Source organism: Schistocerca cancellata, chromosome 7, assembly GCF_023864275.1.
Source record: "Schistocerca cancellata isolate TAMUIC-IGC-003103 chromosome 7, iqSchCanc2.1, whole genome shotgun sequence".
In the NCBI taxonomy this organism is placed as follows: Eukaryota; Metazoa; Arthropoda; class Insecta; order Orthoptera; family Acrididae; genus Schistocerca; species Schistocerca cancellata.
In genome coordinates, this window is record NC_064632.1 from 74,000,063 (window position 1) to 74,016,566 (window position 16,504).

The window sequence follows — 16,504 nt, forward strand, 5'->3', positions numbered from 1 at the left end:
CGTTGCGTAGAAAATTGTCAAGTTTACAGCAAGAAGTAACAGAGATGAAAAGTATTTCAGTTAATAACACATCACAGCAGATGCCACTTCACGAACATTTTTCAGACTCACTCTGCGCATATAATTTGGGTAATCTACAGAGAGTACGGGACTTAGATTCCGAACAGACACAGACAAATAGATTCTCTTACAATCATGAACCTGTTCCATCATACAGAGACCATAATTTTGATTATAAACATTTTCTGTCAGTGAGAAAATTTAAAGTGTTTAAAAATGACAGAACACAGATTCATCCACTAGATTGGATACAACAATTTAGCTTTGCTTTTCCACCGACTTGGCCCGTAACACATAAACTTGAATTTATTTGTAGTTTTTTGGAAGGCGAACCGGCAACTCGTATGAGACCGATCGCGAGACAATGTTATTCGGTAGAAGAGATTCAGAATGCGTTTCTATCAGCGTATTGGTCGAAGACGACACAGCGCGGAATTAAAGATCAACTAATCAGTTTACCAAATTATGAGAATACAAATTTTCCCAGTGTCACGCAATTTTTTGAGCACATGGTGCAACAAAACCAGTATTTAAGTGAACCTTATAGTGAATCTGCACTCATACAATTATGCATTTCTAAATTACCGAGGTCATTAAGAGTGTCACTTCTCACGGGTCAGCAAAAAGAAAACATTTCGGCATTCAGAGATCTGTTACAGCTCTTGGAAGTACAACAATCTGATTATTATTTTGTAAACAAAAATTTTTCATATAATAATCATGGCCAACAAACTTACAGTAATTACGATCAGTCACGTAATTTCAATAGCAAAGGTAATACACGCTTCAGGAATGACAACCAACAGAACTTTAATAACAGTCAAAATTCTAATTATCAATATCGTCAAAATTTTCAGCAAGAGGAACCACATTTTGGTAACAATAGACGTTTTCCACCACAACAGCATGAAAATCGGCCGGTTAGCATACCTAACCAACAATGGAATGCACAAGGTCAACCAGGCTTTAATGTTTCGCCGCGTGCACGTATATTCCCAGATCCAACAAATAGTAACGCACGGCAGCAAAGGAACAACTATGTACAGAAAACACAGTATATCAATTCCTATCGCAATGTACCGTATAGGAATGACTATTACGACAGACGTAAAAACGATGAGCACAATTACCAGCGTACATATAATAACAGTCGGTCTTACCAACAGCAAAATCATCCGCAAGAACATGTTCTCATGAATGAACCCGACAGTAGATTTCATCCAGAGCGTAATACGTCTGGAAGAAATAATAGAACAGTTCAAATAGTCGAAATGCCACAGAATCGTCCTGAAAATAATAACACGTCAGATAGAATCTGACTAGATACTGTACAGGTCGCATCTTCCAATAACACAAACACTACTTTTGACACGCAGAATGTTGTTCACGAAAATGTTATTACTTTTGACGACATCAGAGACACTCTTTTGCAGGAAAGACCAGTTGTTCAAAAAACTATTTCACACCCTGTCATCGAAATTAAAATTGGTTCAACGAAATTTTCAGCAGTAATCGATTCCGGATCACCTATGTCAGTAATAAATGAAGAAACTTTTAACGAGTGTAACAAGGAGAGTAAGTATCCTACATTACCATTAGGCAAAATGAAAGTGAAAGGAGCAGTATCGAGTAAAGGAGTAGACGTTAAATTACAGACACATTTATCATTTTGTATTGCAGGTCACACATTTCACTCAAATTTTTGGATTGTTCCTTTATTGACAACAGACGTTATTTTAGGTACTAATTTTCTCGTACAACACGACGCAGTGGTTGATTTTCAGAATTCCTATTTAATGCGAAAGGATGAAGATGTACAATTGGCTTAAGATTTTCAGCACTCACTATCTGCGGAAGAACAAACAATTAATCGCACAGAGGTCATTTCCGTATCACGTGGCATAGACTGTAATTCCACATTGTTCACGGATACGTACGTAAATAACTATAACACCCCAGACGAAGCTGACTATGATGTAATGCAGATGATTTCTGATAAGGTTAAACAGAGTTGTGCAAATACAGACGACGAACGCACGCAACTACACAAAATTCTCTTACAGCAAGCTACAGTTTTTGACAACATTCCTGGTACTATGTCCGGTTTTATGTATGAATTTCAAGTCAAACCGCATGATACATTTAAAGCAAAGCATTATCCCATTCCACATATCCACAGAGAACAAGTTAAGAAAGAATTGCAGGATATGCTTGACCAAGGAATTATTGAACCAGCAGTTAGTCCGTACATAAACCCGCTCCATATTGTTAAGAAAAAGGATGGCTCACTTCGCCTCGTACTTGATTCACGTCACATCAATGACATTATTATTAATGAAACAGATCGACCACAGACACTAGAGGAACTTCTGCAGAAATTTCATGGTACTGCTATTTATTCTACACTAGATTTGAAATCGGGATTTTGGCAAATTCAGCTTCATCCGAATTGCAGGAAGTATACAGCTTTTCTCTGTTTTGGCGACTGTTATCAATTTTGTAAATTACCATTCGGCTTAACTATTTCTTCTGCAGCTTTTATTCGCGGTTTGAACACAATACTTCCGACAGAGCTTAAAGACAGAATTACGACGTACGTAGACGACATTCTTATCGCAGAAGCTAACTGAAATGAACACAATATGATTCTTGAACATCTGTTACAAACTTTTCGTGCACAAGGACTCACAGTTAATCTCAGTAAATCGCACTTAGGTAAAACTTCTATAAAATTTCTTGGACACGTAATTTCAGCAGAAGACATTGCGCCTGATCCGGAAAAACTTCAAGCTTTACGTGACATTACTATTCCTACAACAAAGAAACAATTACGCAGCTTTTTGGGTTTACTTAACTTTTTTCGTAAATGTATTCATCACTCTGCTTTAGACACTCCTAGATTATGCCAATTAACAGGTAAAAACACTATTTGGTCTTGGGATAAGCAAGCACATTCTGAATTTGTGAATCTGAGAGAAGCCTTGTTGAATGCTCCACTTTTACCGCACCCAGATCTTACCAGAAATTTTTCCGTTGCCACCGACAGTTCCAACACAGCTTTAGGCGTACATATTTATCAGGAAATTGAAGAAGATGGTTCTACAGTAATTACAAACATCGCATTTGCAAGCCGCATTCTATCACCTGCTGAACGTAATTATTCCGTTACTGAGCTTGAAACATTATGTGTTGTTTGGGCTTTCACGAGATTTCGGCACTTTCTTTACGGAAGACATACCACCGTCTACACAGACCACAGAGCGATACAATTTTTACTCTCTGCTAAATTCACTCACGACAGATTAAGCAGATGGAAGCTGTATTTACAGGAATTTAATTTTACAATAGTTCACATTCCCGGCACACAAAATGTTGTAGCAGACGCATTATCCCGTTCTCTTAACAACAATCAGCAAGACGTCGCAACCAACTTCTGCAAAGCAAATTTTAGCGTGATGTACATCCAACAAGTTGCATTTGAAAATTTTATTTCATCGTCATTACAGGACACAGCACAAGAGCAAAATAAAGACAACGTATGGAAAGAAATTAAACACCTTTGGCAAGATAAGAATAATGTTACGATTAGACACCATTACATTGTACGCAATGACATTCTGTTTCGCCGCTCTCATCCAGACAGCAACAATTGGTTATTATGCATTCCTGATTAACTTGTTAACAAATTAATCTGGTACACTCATTTAAGCTACGCACATTACGGAGCAAGATAATGTTTTCTTATACTGAGACAGAACTGTTATTTTAACAACATGGAGAAACGTATACGACGAGTTTTAGCGTCATGCAAAATTTGCCAGAAAGCTAAGTCACACACCACTTCACATATTCCTCCATTATATCCCATTATACCTGTTAAATTAAGACATATGGCCGCGGTAGACATTTTTGGTCCAATTCCGAGAACTAATAGAGGTTTTTGCTATATCTTCGTCGCTGTTGAACTCACTTCAAAATTTGTTACCTTCACTCCGTTACGTAAAGCTACTGCTAAAACTGTTTCGAAAGCATTTGTAAAGCATTTCTTATTTCATGTAGGGCATGTGATGAAAGTAATTTCTGACAGTGGATCACAATTTCATTCTGCTATATGGACACGCATGTTACGAGCCAGAAACATTTCTCCGATATATATATCCAAGTACCATGCTTCTTCGAACCCTTGTGAACGATTAATGAAAGAAATTGGTAAACTGTGTAGAATTTATTGCCGCAAAAGACATATTGATTGGGACAGACCCATACACTCATTCCAGGATGTAATTAATTCCATTCCAAATGAATCCACTATGCTATCTCCGACTGCTATACTAAAAAATGTTGAACCACCTAACAAAATTAAAGAATTAGTAACATTTCCTACATCTCGTCGACTACGACACCGTGAAATAATTGACATTGCACTGAACAACATCAAACGTGCCGCAGAGCGCCGGAGAAGACAGCAAAAACAGGTTTGTACACGCCGAGACTTTCACGTTGGACAGAAGATATTAATACGTAAACACTATTTATCCAACAAAATAAAAGGTAGGTGCAGTAAATTTGAACTTCTATACGCAGGTCCATATCGGATTCGCAGCATTCCTCACCCCAATGTTGTACACGCCGAAACTTTGAGAACCAGAAAATACAAAGGAAACCACCACTTATCCAACATTAAACCGTTTATTGAATGAAGATACTTTATGATTTGACATGCTGTAATGCCATTTCCTAATTTTTTTTATGATCACTTATGCAATTATATTCACATGACTACTTACTGATGATTATCGTATTTTTTCTTGGCAAGTGCCCGGCAAGGTAAGGTTAGCAGGTCGCTCTTCTTGTCGTTACACATCAGACCGTGCACATTTTTCCAGATAAACTTACGTATCTTATGAATAATGATGAAATTTTATCAAGTGACATATTAATTTTATTAACTTCTCTCTCCATTAAAGTCTTCAATTCTCGCCTCTATTAACTACACAACATACAAGCTGAACACAAAGATGTCACTTTTCTTGTCATCATTTTTTTATGTATGTATGATTGTTTTCCTGTTTTGTTAGTATGCATTATGAAATAGTTAAGATATAGCAAACACCCGTTGACTTTGACGTTTTTGCCCTATTATATCTCAACATCGTGACTGTTTTACATTTTTTTTTTTTTTTTGCTGCTGCATTGTGGTATTCTGTGTAGATTTTTACCTCTGAACACTATCTATGTTTTTCACATATTACGTTTTCTGTCATGTTATGCTGTATGCTTAATTATGTTACCATAAACCAGTCATTATTTAGTGAGTATATGATGTAAATGCAAAACATTAATCTTTGTTCATCATTTTCAGAAAGAAATAACGTGTAAAGGAAATAAATTAAACAAAATGGGAATTTCACCTTCGGAATGATCGAAAGAAGATGCATACTTAGTGATGAAGAGTAAATGGATCGGAATTAACAAGCATGAACAAGAATATACTATACACATCGTAGAATAGCAGTCTTAACTAATTTTTTCTTTCAGAATACGAGGCGATTGATGCAGGCTGTCATACAGAACTACACATCTTAGTTTCAGTGATGAAATATGCTAGAGATAAGGAGTAGTTGTATAATGAGTAATGAAGTGATTTTTTTGCAAATGATAATGAGTGATGAAGAGTAATGATGAAGAATATGCTACTATGAATAATGAAGTTTTTCTTTACAGGTGATGATAATGATGGAGTTATGGATAATGAAGTGATGGATAATGAAGTTTTTTCTTTACAGATGAGGATATTGTTGAAGTTTATGTATTTATGCTATGTAGTTATTTAAGTATTTGTTGCAGTTTGCTTTGACAGCAGGTGTTATATTGCATAGTAGGATGACAGAAGGTTTTGGAAAGGACAGCTGTGGAACACATTTTATACACATTTCACTACCTGTTAATTCGAAGTTCACTACTTTTCAGCATAGTATGCGTTTCTTCTTTCAGCTCGATAATCCATTTTGTATTTTTTCCAGCAGACGCTTTTCATGATACTTACTAAACCTGTTACTTATTATACCTGTACTAGCACTTACATTTTTTTACCCATTTGTGTCTATCATTTATAAATGTGATCACATATACTACCTTGTTTCATAACCTTGCTACAGCTGACTCATGACGAATGACGTTACCTATCCTCATTTGCAGCAATAGGTCAAAAGCAAATATTGTTATGCCTCAGCAATTAATTATCGATCCCAATGCAATGCATTGCTAGCACAAAAACAAGAAAAAAATGTATTACCAGTCCCGAATAATGCTACTAGTTTAAGAGAATTCTGAATGATACTGATTAGCTCTGAATAGTATGTTAGTTCAGTATTGACTTCTTAATGATACAAAAAAATATATAAAATAATGCTTTGTAACTGGGTAATAACTGCACTGTTTATTGTAATGAGACTACTTGTAATGCGCTTGATTATTAATGCTATGACTGTAATTAACTGATTTTTAATAATGACTTCTTAATGAAGGTGTGTATCACCAGTTTCAAATAATGCTACTCATTTAAGGGAGTTCTGAATAATACTGAATGATGACCAATGTTTTGTAATATTCAATACTTGCTGGCCACTGAGTGCCAATAATTAGTGTAATGTTTTGTACTATTCAATACTTACTGGCCACTGAGTGCCAATAATTAGTGTAATGTTTTGTACTATTCAATACTTGCTGGCCACTGAGTGCCAATAATTAGTGTAATGTTTTGTACTATTCAATACTTGCTGGCCACTGAGCGCCAATAATTAGTATAACTCAATGAATTATGTTAATGCTATGCCAATAATTGACTCTCCTTTTCAAGGATGACTTCTGATGAACATTATTCCGTCATACTAAATATGCTTTGTAACTGGCCAAGGACTGCCACTGTTTATTGTAATACGATTACCCATTATCCCAATAATTTAATGAACATTTTTCTGTAATACTACATTCATGGTACAGAAATGTTCAATAATTGGGCTATGAATGCCGCAAACTACTAATGTAATTACTAACGACGACTTGTATGTGACTTAATGTCCTTCACCTTCTGAGCTAACTACCCTGAATTACTGTAATATCCTTTTGTCCTGTCTATCCTCATGATCATGGAGCACTATATTTGGTTTTTGCACTAATTCTACGTTGGTGTGCTTTGTAAAAGTGTGGTGTTGACACGACATGCTGTCCACCACTGTGAGCGATGAATACGTTATTATGGTCCCACTGTTTGGTGTACCTGATGTACTGCTAAAATAATAACAGGGAATATTACTACGACATTTCAGTGTCTTGGATACACTGATGAACACTTATGGGAAAAGAACTGCAGATTGTCTCACTTGGTGTTGTACTTCTGTGGAAAGATATGGACTTTCAGTGCAGCTGTGTGCAACCTAAAGTGCTACAACCATGATGCAATCCTTCCCTTTCCTATCCTAATTCTTGTAACATAGTGAAAATCATTTTCATTTTTTAAACATCATTTGTATTCATGGCCATTTTTCAATTTGCTGATAAATTCTGAATTTCAGTGCGTGTGCATTTTTGTCATTTTGTAACATGATTTCTCCTTATCGTATATTCATTTTATCGTTTGCTGATATGTTCTGAACTACAGTACATGTGAATTTATGTCATTTGTCAAGAGATTTGCACTAATTATGTACATTTGTTGTGAAGACTTTGAAGAATTTTTCAGTGCATGTGCACTCATGTCACTTGTCAACATGATTTTTTTTTGCCATTATGTTTATTTGTTGTGAAAATGCTAAAGATTTTTTCAGTGCATGTGCACTTATGTCATGTGTTAATATGTTTTCTACTGAACTTCAGTGCCTGTCCACTTTTCTCATTTTTCATTATGATTTGTACTCGTTGCCAATACATTTGAGATTTCCTATGTTCAATACTTCAGTGCGTATGCACTTATGTCATTTGTTATTCATTGTATATACATTTCCTGATATATTTTGTATGTGCACTTATGTCATTTGTTTTGTACTCACATTTCGTCATTGTCTGAAATGTTTTGTCCTCGGTGCATGTGCACCATATTTATCTCATGTTCTATATCTGTATCTTCTTTGTAATTGTAAAGTTAATTAGTTAAGAAAAATTTTGCCGCGCTTGGCAAGTCCAAATGACTCACCATCGCTGCCAAATTTTTGCCTCCCCAGTGGAGGGTTATGAAACGCGTACGTTTCATAGGCAGCGATGGCGAGCCGCAGAATCTCTGAGCAGAGATCATGTAGTCAGTTGAGTTGCGAGAGAGTAATAGCGCGAGAGAGTTCAGTTCTGCTGCGAGAGAGTAATAGCGCGAGAGAGTTCAGTTCTGCTGCGAGAGAGTAGTGGTACGTAGCGAGTCGCGAGAGCATGTAGTACAGTTGCGAGTTAGCAGTTGTGTGTGACGAGTCGGCGGGCGTCGACATGGCATTCTGGTCAAGATTCAGGACGAGGTATATTGTTAAATAAGGTAATGAAGCAGCTTTGCGCTCAGCTAATAATGTATTGTAATGGATCTTAAGTGTAATTAATTTGTTCAAGAATCCCCCCAATAATAATTTTGTTTTTAAAGCAACCATTTTTAAGAAAGAATCCTTTTTTGAAATAATATTTCCCTTGCATTTCCTTAAAGAAAAGTTTCCATTAAATTAATATATATATATATATATATATATATATATTTGCGAAGCATTTACTCCAAGCTATGGCGAAAAATAAGAGCAGATGCAGTTTTATTGAGGTAAGAATTTGAGTTTAATCAGGGCCTAAAGATAGACATTTCGGTCTATTTGTGTTTTCATTGTCATTGAGATTTCATTGTACTTAGATCTAAGCAAATTGCTGCTCCATGTGGGACTGGCTCGAAGTTGTTCCGATGCCATCTCACCTGAAACAGTCACGTGTGGGACACCTTATATTAAAAACCTCTCCCGTAATCTATTAACTTCGTCTTAAGTAAACAGATTCTTTCTGTTTTCTTTTCCTCATATTACGTTCATTCGATACTAGTTTTAACTCATTATTGTTACTCTTATTTTATGACTAAAAACAAAATTTGTTAGAAATATAGAACCATTTCCTGTAACATGTAGACGTGTAAAATGTACGATATGCTTTTTAAAATAGGCCACAAGTTCCGAAATATGCAATAAATGAAATGAAAATAGCATACCAATATGTTCCAAAACGCCGCTCATAAAAACAGATTTTTTGGGCTCATAACTCGAGTTCTATTGGTGAGAGGAAAGTAGGGTCAAGTGCTCTGGATAGGCCTTGGGCTAGGGAACATTTATGTATCGGATCGCACTATCCTGCAGTACAGGGTCAAAGTGTGTATACTACACACTTCCTCCAGCTTAGACAAGTGGAACATTCGATTGGTTCTTTGTAAATTTCATGTGGTCGAAGGTGGATCTTAGGGGTTTAAGGAAGCACCATTAGTTAATGGACGGTTCCTTAGAAAATCTTAAAATAGCGTGTTTTTACCATTTTCTCGTACCAAAACCGAGCCGCTGAATCTAAGATGGCTATGCACAGTAAATGGTTTAAATTTTTACGACCTTTTCTTAAGAGCACCGTTCGAACAACCTTCAAAATATTCTTGATATCTTTAACTGTTTCCGAGATACATAGGTTCAAATTTACTCTACCACCCGTCAATTGCGAGAATCATCGCAAAAACATGGGTTTTTGGTATTAAAACCGGACCGCGGATTTCAGGACGGATACTCACAGCATATGACAAACATACAGTTTGTTCCTAAGATCTCGACCTTGAACAAACTTGAAAATTTTCTTGACATGTCTATCCGTTTCCGAGATACGGAAGCAGAATTACCCTACTTGTACACGTGAAATCACACGTTAAATCCAGTGCGAGGCGAAAAAGTAGTTTTAGAAATTGACGTAGCACGCAGAAATATGCTGTAAAAAGTCTACGTGGTCATCATAGGGGTTCCGAGCACACCATACTGTATACTGAAGCATATGCAATATTTTTTCACGTAAAACCTGGTCGGAGGTGTAAAATTAGTTTCGAATTATTTCAGTGTCACATAAGTAAACTATCACATTTTACTAACCTGTAAGATCCTTTTCATATCAGTGGCATGCCCTGCTGCAGCAGGAAAAAGCGGAAAAAGCAGAAAAACCTACCTATCGGACAAAACTGCGAATTGCTTCCCGTTAATTTAGAAGACACTCACAAAAAGTGGAGTACCAGTGCCTCATTCGGCCTTTAAAATTTTTCGCAAAAGTTTTAGCATGCGAACATACTCGCGCCTTTTTATGCTGAGAGAGGAGGAGACAGTGGCAGTGGGAGAGAGACGGACGAGTTGTAAATACTAGAAGATGGCAGCCCATGGTTATGGTACAGAAAGAGCGAAAGATACAGTTTTACAGACAGACAGGGACGGGACACACTGGCAGTGGTATACCGGTATAGTCGACACTGACAGAAAAGTGCTAGGAAAAGAGTGAAGAGACAGCGAGAGAGGAATAAGGAAAAGGAGAAAGTGGAAGTGGTTCAGAGTCTGTGATAATGACAGGCAGAGTCAATGACAGTGATAACGAGGAAGAGAGAGATAGTGACACGAGAAGAGACAGCAGCTGTGGGAAGGAAAGAGTGAGATAGTAGCAGCAAGAAGGAGACAATGACAGTGAGAGGAGACAGTAGTAGTAGGAGAGAACGAAGGAGACTGTGGCTGTGACATAGGAGACAGTGAAAGATAGAGATACACAAAGGGATAATGACAATGAGTTGGGCTGAGTGAGTGAGTGAGAAGGGCAAATGGAAATGGATGGGTATGAGCAACTTACAGCGATGGATTAATGGGTGTGAACGAGTTACAGTTAGGGATGCTCGTGGGAGATTGCATGTTGAAAAGAGCGCGAAATCTTTGGGAAGATTCTTATAGGTGCCAAGGCAAGTAAAATGAGGCAACTCGTACCACACTTTGCAGTCATTATAACAGAAGGTTATCCCCCTTTCATTGATCTTTGTACTACGATTTTTGGTCCTGTGGCTTCCTGTAGCTATCCAGTACCATGAATGTTGTTCCTAGGGTTCTTAGTACATGTTCTACCGTTATTCCCTTTATTTTAGTAGTGTTTGTTCACACTTTCTTATCTACAGACATCTTCTGCATATCTTATTGGTCCACACTACTTTGAACAGCCCTCTGTAATACCGCATCTGCCGGCCGCGGTGGTCTAGCGGTTCTGGCGCTGCAGTCCGGAACCGCGGAACTGCTACGGTCGCAGGTTCTAATCCTGCCTCGGGCATGGGTGTGTGTGATGTTCTTAGGTTAGGTTTAAGTAGTTCTAAGTTCTAGGGGACTTATGACCTAAGATGTTGAGTCCCATAGTGCTCAGAGCCATTTGAACCATTTTTCAATACCGCATCTGACGCTTCGATTCCCTTGTATCCGATTATCACATAGTCTATAATTCATCTCTTCATAATATTGCGTTCCTGATTCACATACTCATATGGACGTTTTTTCTAGTTTAGGCCCCTCGTTTAATGCTAATGAGTGTCTGTAGGAGAAGAATTCTTTCGTTTTTAACTACAGAATGTACACTTGACAGCAAAAAAAGTGGGTCACTGCCGAATGCAACCAACATAACGTAGCTGTGTTGCAGGTCCTCTAAACACCAAAACCCTGTTGGGTACAGTCGTTTGACTACACACACTGGATACTGCAAGAGACTTCTAAGAGTTAACGAAGTACAGTCATGCTCAAAAGTATCCGAACGACCTGGATTTCATTTCGCCTGATTCCCATGCAACCCACATAACGCAGCTGTCTAGCAGGTCCTCTAATTGCTCCTTGATACAGTCGTTTGACTATTGAAAATGGTTCTAACAAGTCACCACTAGAAAACACTGCTCTGTATCGCAATAACTCAGGATGTAAAGTAATACCACGATACTAAAAATATCAGGGAACACCTCATCACAGATAAGACTGTCTTTTAGGCTTGTAAGCTCGCATTTATTGCAATAACTGACATACCTGAAATGTTAGCACTCTCATTATTACGTCAAATAGGTAATGCACGTAGTAAGTTCGTCGTATTCATGATTTCCTCTTCAAAGTAACATACCATACTTGTTATTTAACACAAAATGTAATTCAAAATTTACGTTATTCACTAGCAGCTAGTTGAGAATATGTAAGAATTTCAAATGACATGAGGAACCGACTCGATCTGCATATGGATTCAAACCCAGGTCATGCAAACAAAGATTTCGTGACTGACAGAAATTAACAGTCATTCCTGACTAGGCATAAAGAGAGTGATATACCTCGATTTTAGACAGTATCAGTTAACAAATATCAACTTTAAGTTACATAACGTAAACATTTTTAACGGACGCGAATTCCTACCCAGCATCTATTGTCCCTGTTAACGAACTACGAGAGACGTTAAATACTGCTTCTTCACAAGTAACTTACTTGAAATGCAGTGAGGTAAAGCTTAGTGTTGGACAGGGATTCGAACCCAGAACCTAATCGGATTGTTATCGAAGCACAATGAACTTTGACATATCGAATATTCTCGGCAGTAGCTAGATGTATTAACTGAAATGACGAGACGAAACATTTCTTTTTTCCTTCCCAGGACTCCAACCTGGCACATATCGCTGTTATATTCTAGAGAAAAGGAACGTTAAGTATGGGTTAGTTACACAAGCAGCGACATGTGAGCATGTTTGAAATAGAAATAATATGACAAAAAGTTCAGTGCTGACTAGGAATCGAACCCCACTCATATCGTTGTTGACTATACACAAAGAGACGTCAGCTACCGAATTTTTCTCCACCAGCAGCTCGGAGTAGCATCCATGAACTTACATTGATCTCGCAGTTAGTTCTGTCTCTCACTGGGAGTCTAAATCGTCAGATATCGTTAGTGTTGGCTGCGAATGAAAATGCATTAAAAATAAACATTATTATCCATCAGCCGATAGGTGTTCTCATGCTAGAGCTTGATAATACATAGTTAAAAGTTTAGTGCTGGGCCAGGATTCCAACCCATTCATGCCCATTATTTGGAGATGTTGAGGAATCTGCAGTTTTGAACAAACAACAAGTTGTAGTGTAGCTGTATTGTCACGAAGGGATCAAATTCTGCGTTAAGGGTGAACTGAGTTTCATTCCCAGTTGAGAACCAATTTTATCGACGTACGGAAGCTCAAATAAAAGATGGAATAAGTGTCCTGTAACCATAAACAGGGTTTGTTTCGTCACTAGAAATAAATAACTAGTATAAGAAAGGTTACTGGTGATAGAGCTTCTACATGTCACCACTCCTTCATTTATTGTGGTTCCACCTAGCGTCTACTTGGTAGAGAAGGAATATCATCTTTAATGTGATTTTCAGACCACAAAGCCATTATACCTTCTTCACTTGGCGTAGCCAGAAGAGAGTAGAATATGCCTCTCCCTATCAAAAAACATTGGCAGAAGTGGGAATCGAACCGAGGCCAACATCATATGAAACTCTCATTAGTAGAACAGACCACCAAAACCCTCTTCTCTATGATTCATTTCTCTATCATAACACCGTTGCAGCACACAAAATCAGAATTCTGACACACAGGCTCCCCGTAGTGGTTTGCAGGATGTTCAGTGCATTCATTTACTTGGTTGACCAAATCACCATGAAGTAGCTGCCTTGGCTACCCAGTGCATACATCCGACTCCATTTTGTAATCATCGAAATATAACATAACGTAACAGCCATCTACACAGAACTGCCAACAGTTTAGGATGCAGAAATTTAAATAGGAAGTGTTTCTTTCAATTTGAGCTACTCTATTGCGCTATCTGTTTGTTGAAACCATTGTGATGTGCAAAAGAAATGCTGTAATTGTCTGTCTCTCAGAAGTCTAGATCCGGTCATATGCATTATCTCACAGCACTGTGGAATGCCAAAGTTCCGGAGGAACTGTTGTTTACTTCCACTGGTGCTGTAACTACGTAACAGCTTATAGCGGAACGGTAAGCGTCGCGCACTGTTGATAAGACGTCGCGTGTTCTAATTCATTCGCTACTACATTTCTTTAAACGCAATTCAGCTGTCTGCAGAAGTTGTTCTTTTCAGGTTTAATAGACGGCCAGGCAGCAGATGCGTCTCGAAGCTTTTGTATTAAGTATGGGGAGAGCGCATCGTGCCAAAATAGAAAAGTATTTTCTACATTAGCTATCGTCTGGTAGTGGCATTTTATTCTTCTTCAAACCTTGTTTGGCAGCTTTAACTCAGAACAAGTTGTCTACATGCTTGTAATCAATAAACAGCATGTATATTGTCAGACTGTTATAGATAACATCAGAGAAATCGCATATAATTCGTTGATGATTAATTTCTCTCTCATGTTTAGTATTGTTTTAACAACAGTAAAAGAAACCTTACGAAAACTGTGCACTGTATTGTAAGAAATGAAATAAAACTACCCACGATAACCTTACGACGAAAGTAAGTGTGTTTTAACAAAACTGAGTATCTGTACACAAGCGTGCCTCTATCTGCACGAATTGGCAAAACACTACTCAGTTAAATTTCGATTGGGTATTTCAATGGTATGCTGTGTCATACTGAACAGGTATGCAAACGTGGCATTTAATAGATAAAGTTACGTATTCCTAGAAACCCAAAATTTGCTTATCAGCAGCGGAAAGAGGCGTTACATGTTGTGCAGCATTGTTAGTTTTTCACCATTGCATTTTGAGCTGAAAGCATTTTCTTACGATTTGCTTATCGATGTTTGATCTGACTGCTTGCAGTTCTTATACAGAAGGGATAAAAACGTTACTCTCAGCGAGGCTGGGACCGCGAACCATAACAGCCGCTTTTCCACACGTCAGTACGTCAACACTGAACTAGTGGATAAATATGGTTTGCGTCTTCCTCTTAGGAGGCCAATAGTAGCTAGAACTCGTAAACCGCTATTTACAGGCCAAGATTAGTTGCGATTGTCACGTTCAATGACTTAGCTGTGCTGAAAACCGTAAATTTACAATCTTCTGTTACATCTCACTCGATAACAACTCGTGTTATTCTACATCTACTACATCTACATCCATACTCCGCAAGCCACCTGACGGTGTGTGGCGGAGGGTACCTTGAGTAACTCTATCGGTTCTCCCTTCTAGTCCAGATGTCCTTGGTGCCGTGAGTGTATTTGTTTCGAATGTTTATATGACAAGTACCATCCATCTAGTTGTACGAAGAAAAATGAGGACCCATAACGGTGACTGGAAGAGCCATTGTAAAGTGACCTGGTGTATCATTTTAGTTGTTTATTATCCCAAGAGATTTGAGAATTTTATCTGCCCACCCCACCACCATCATTCCCCATTGACCCACCCACCCCACCAATCCCCCATCCATATGAATTGAGACATGGAAAAATACAAACGAAAAACACCCGTTAGGCCTCTCCGAGCCCCGAACCCGGGCTCCCCGACTCCCAGCCAGTCACCTTTTTTTTACGCTACCCTTTTTTTGCTATCCACTTTTTTGGAACCCGAGACCTTTTTTACCATCTTTTTGTTTTTTTTTCTACCCCTACACAACTTTTTTAATTGTTTTTCCTAACAAAAGAAATAAAACAAAATCATAGCCGTCCGTACGGGGCACTGCCACTTGTGTCCCTGCCAAACAAAAATGAACTCTTACCTCTTCATGCGTTGCCTTCCTTACTATATGTAACCACCCCCCATCGAAAATGTGCATCAACCCACAGAAACACGATGAAAGGAATGGGGGAAGGGTATTTCTAGTAGGGTGCGGAAGGTATTTTTTTTAAATTATTTTTTGTTTTTTTTTTAATTTTTTTTTCATTTTTTTATTTATATAGATATCAATGTGCGAACAGTCATAATTAATCAAGCCTGGAAAACTAAAACAGAATGAAGCCACCATCGAAGATAGTAAACACAAATAACATGAAAATAAAGCCACCACTTCGCAGTTAGGCTTCCCAGCGACTGCGCCCATTGATAAGGATTGTTCAATATATGATCGTTTGCAGTTCGTTCTGACCTCATCCACCACTGCCTGGAACATTCCAGCTACACGGCGGGCTGTGAAAGGCACTCCAGAGGTAGTTTGCGAAGCATTGTCGATATCTGGTATGCCCGGAAATAGCATGATGTTTTTCTTGCAAATAGAGCCAGAAGTCAAGTTAGTTCTTGTGTCCGTCACGACAGAGGTAATGGACCACATGTCCACGTATCCAGGTGACAGAGTTGGTTCGAGTCGTAGGGTAAAATGTCTCATCCGGAAACAATAACGTGCGTGCAGATATATGCTCCGGCCTAACTCGCAAGAGATAGGCCAGCATCTGCCGCACAAGGTGCCAAACCGGTTCCGCCTTATTCAATGGAAA